Genomic DNA, 3,522 nt, shown 5'->3' with positions numbered 1-3,522 from the left:
ACTAAAAGTTCGAAGTTTGTATCGACTCGAAACATGCAGGTTTTGCTTTGCTACAGCTTTGTATCGACGCTTGTTTCATTTTGCGACAGTGATGTCACTGGGGTGTACCATCGACGCTCAACTAGATGAATTTATTTATTGATTGATTTATATATGATTTAGTTTATTTTTTTTCCCTTTTGTATCGCTTTCCTACGACGGAGTTTTAGGGCCACATTGAATTTCTTTTTTTTTTGTACTTCGAGAATAAAGTCGTAATATTACGAGAATCGTTATATTACGAGAAAAAAGTCGGAATATTACAAGAAAAAAGTCGAAATATTATATTATGACTTTATTCTCGTAATATTATGACTTTATTCTCGTAAAATTACGAATTTATTCTCGAAGTCTAATTCTGTGTGGCCCTAACGCTGTTGTATTTTCCATTTATACTTGCGTGGCCTTGTCTTTTGTTTGTTTACTGTTTGTTATTGTATTTGTTGAAGATTTGAAAGGTAAAAAAGTAGATGATAAAATAACACATTCTATCATTGCATCCACTCTATTACATTTTGGACTAAATTAGAAAAATATATGTTGTGTAAAATCAGACACAACAGAATTGGGGTTGTAGATGATAATGTATATGAGTAAATTAAGAAAATAATAATAATAATAATAATAATAATAATAATAATACAAATAAATAAGTAAATAAAAGTAAAACAGTAGACGAGACATTTTTTGTTTATTTTTAAGAAAAAAGATTTATGGTACATTAGATTCTGAAAGTGCTTGCATCCATTCACTCTAGTTTTCAGCCTTCAAACGATACAGCTGCATCAACGTAGGGAAAAGGTTTTGATGTAGGGTTCAAAGAGAGAACAAATAGCAGAACCAATTTTTCCTCTATTTTTCAACTGGGTAGTACAGTATAATAATTTGACCGGCAGGTGTCGTCAGTGTACACTTGAAGCTTTGAGGATGAACCCAACTTCAAACGAACGGCGCAAAAGTCTCAGTGCTTCAACGGCAACAAAGCTTCATTTCCCATCACTACCTGATGGAACAGCAGAAAACAAGCACGACGCATGCGGGAACTATCCAGAAACAAGATTTCGTGGATATTTGCATTTAACATCTTCATCCGTTTACTCCAATTAAGGGTCACTGATTTTAAGACTGAAAAGCCCTTTTGATCTTAATTTTATATTTTATCTTATGAAAAGCCATTGACCTTGAGAATTTTTTCCAAAACCTTTTAGACAATGCCATGGCATATTGTGTGTGGAAATTTGTGGGAAAAAATGAATTCTATCCATTTTGGAATAAGGCTGTAACATAGCAAAATGTGGAAAAAGTGAAGCACTGTGAATACTTTCTGTGGCAATCCCAGCTGACACCAAATTATAAAGGAGCGTGAGAAAATGAGAAGTACCAAGGGCCGAAGGAACAACTGGAGCAGATGTGTCCAAAGTAGTCCCAGTGGTAATCAGAGCAGTAGGATCTGTAACCCCCAAACTGAAAGAGTGGCTCCAGCAGATTGCAGGCACATCAGAGGCCTCTGTCCAGAAGAGTGCAGTCCTAGGAAGAGCTAAGATACTGCACCAAACCCCAAAATCTCTGGTGGAGGACCCCATGGGGAGGGCGGTATGTGACTCTCTCTCTCTCTCTCTATTGTATATATATATTTGTGTGTAGTCATATAAGCAGTTTATCTTTAGAAAATCAATATATTGCTATAAATTTATAATATATATACAGTGTGTACATGCAAGTGATATCTATTTATAAAAGCTATATATTGTTCTAAATTTATATAAAAGTTATATATTATTTACATAAAATAAATGTCTAGAGGTTTGTACACCCACGTACAAGAATGAAAATGTGCAGCATGAAGGTTTGGCAATGAGGTAGTCCACATAATGGGCAATTCCAGCGTCACTGACATTACGAATTTTCGGACATTTAGCCCTATAGCTCCCAAGTTCCTCTACTTAGATTCTAGAGATTTACAGTAAGAGACAACTGACCTTTACTTATTCTCACTGTATTACAAATTGGTCACTGTTCCCACTGTGCTTAGTGCCAGGGGAGAAAAAGAGTGCGTCAATGACATTATGAAAAAAGGACATCATGAAAAATTAAGCAACTTTATTCAAAATTTCTCCACAAACTATTGATGAGTTCAAACCAAGTATGATATTCATTTATACCCAACATATGGACAAAATCATCCACAATACTTTCATTCAAAATTAATGATTTCTGAACTCAGTACGAATGGAAAATTGCATCACTGATGTTACACGTCACTGACATTATGGATTCTTGACCTCTAAACATCTAAAGAGTGCATGAAAACTATCAGGTATTATGTACCATACTTTATACTGTGACTTGATTGAAGTATAAAAAACTTTATGAAGTTGATTTTAGCCACATTTATGATGAGAATATTATGATAATTAAACAAATATGTTTGACTATAGTGATATACGTATATGTCTATTTGTATGTATCAAACTACTAAAACATCAACATTTAAACTGAAGTAATCTGAAATCATGCAGCTACTATTCTGATGTGTCTGTAAACAGTCAAAATTCAAACAGCAGAAAAAACAAGAGTTTAAAAACATTGATAAAGAGTATTTCAACCATTCATTTCTGTCAGAAATGGTCGGTCTGAACATTGTCTCTGTTCACTGCACAGTGTTACTCAGGAAAATCTGGAAACTTGTACAATCCCCTGGCATTCAGAAGGATGGGTACTTCCATTTTTTTTCTTGATTTTGTCCTTTGTATGGAATATTTTGTCTTCCACTTTTGGTATTTTCCAGTAGGCCCTTGCTTTCATCATTGTAGACACCTCATAGTGGTCACCAACAATGGAAATTATTTCTCCGGGGTAGAGGGTGCCATCATATGATACTGCACACCAATCTTTGACCTTCAAACTTCCATCTAGACTGCTTTGAGAACTGTCATCTGAATTTTCATCACTGTCAGCCCCATCTGCATCTCTGCTTAGTGTAGAATGAACTGTTGCACCATTCTTGCTTTGCAGACAATGTGCCATGGAAATGCCATGAATAGGAGCGTTACAGAACACGTCATCTAGGTTGAGACTCCTCAGTGATATGTCGGCATCTGACATTTCAAGGACCTGGACCTTTGAATCTGGGGAATTTGAGGCCTCCACAAATGAGACAGCATCATTCACAATTGCCTTTCTAGTCTGGCGCTTTACTGATCCTCCGATCCCGTCCTTGCACAGATGCTGGTATATCTTTGAGCAGTCTGCTCAAGTAAGCAATCAAAGTCTCTTTGGAGTGAGTCAGGTTATCGGAAGCGATAATTTTTGCATGAAGTTCGCCCAAGTAGTACAGTGCAGCTGTAAACAAACTAACTTGCTGCTGTTTCCAATGTGCTGCCATCTTGTGTTGATGAAGATAATTATCCATTGTCTCAACAGTTTGTCAGTCACTCTTCTTAACCATCCGCGTTTTAGTGTCACTGACATTATGAACTTTAT

Source organism: Thalassophryne amazonica, chromosome 8 (assembly GCF_902500255.1).
Source record: "Thalassophryne amazonica chromosome 8, fThaAma1.1, whole genome shotgun sequence".
In the NCBI taxonomy this organism is placed as follows: Eukaryota; Metazoa; Chordata; class Actinopteri; order Batrachoidiformes; family Batrachoididae; genus Thalassophryne; species Thalassophryne amazonica.
The sequence above is the reverse complement of the archived record's forward strand: the minus strand, read 5'-3'. Positions refer to the sequence as shown.